We start from the raw sequence: 687 nt of genomic DNA, 5'->3' as shown, positions 1-687 counted from the left end.
GTATTTATTTTTGTACTAGCTTTGTAAATCTAAATCTTAGTGGCTCATGACTTGCACTACCAATCACTGGGATATTTTATGGAAATTCAGCTATTTCACGTATTGATTACTTATTATTTTTATTAGAATTGTGCAACTATTATTTGGCTTGCCATCATGACTAGGTGGATTTGGGTCGTGACACTTTCCAAAAGGGTCTATAAGGACATGGGAAGACATGACCAAAACATTTTTAGAAAAATACTTCTCATCAAAGGGGGAAATTTAGAAGAGAAATCCATAACTTCTGCCAATAAGACACAGAAACAGTTTTTGAGGCATGGGAGAGGTTCAAGGAGATAGTCAGAAATTGCCAACATAATGGAATTGAATTCTGGATGCAACTCCAATATTTTTAAGATGGATTGACACCTACATCCAGGAGAACCCTAAGCATTGCAGTTGGAGGTCCCCTTATGAAAAAGACCCATGAAGAGATTGTTGTAATTCTTGATGAACTGTCTAAAGATACAACCCAATGGCATGCTGAGGGAAACTAAAGAAGAAAATCACTTAGGTCCATCAAGTGGATTCCAATACCTAAATGCAAGCTCATCTTGACTCAATGGAAAAAGAAATTAGAAAGTTAACCTTTGCTAAGGTCTAGAGCCAGTCATCGTCAGTTTGAGATATTTGTTGGATGGGCCA

At 37.0% G+C, this 687-nt stretch overlaps 1 non-coding gene across 1 annotated transcript; it reads right to left on the bottom strand.

Annotated features, from left to right (window-relative positions):
• Positions 1 to 260: 260 nt before the first annotated feature.
• On the bottom strand, positions 261 to 367 carry LOC142173937 (small nucleolar RNA R71). The gene has a single exon (XR_012703301.1). It is a non-coding gene; the product is annotated as a small nucleolar RNA R71 (small nucleolar RNA).
• Between the last annotated feature and the right edge of the window lie 320 nt (positions 368 to 687).

The sequence above is a fragment of the Nicotiana tabacum genome, chromosome 19, assembly GCF_000715075.1.
Source record: "Nicotiana tabacum cultivar K326 chromosome 19, ASM71507v2, whole genome shotgun sequence".
Classification (NCBI taxonomy): Eukaryota; Viridiplantae; Streptophyta; class Magnoliopsida; order Solanales; family Solanaceae; genus Nicotiana; species Nicotiana tabacum.
Note: the sequence above shows the minus strand (reverse complement) of the source record. Positions and strands in the feature narration are given on the sequence as shown.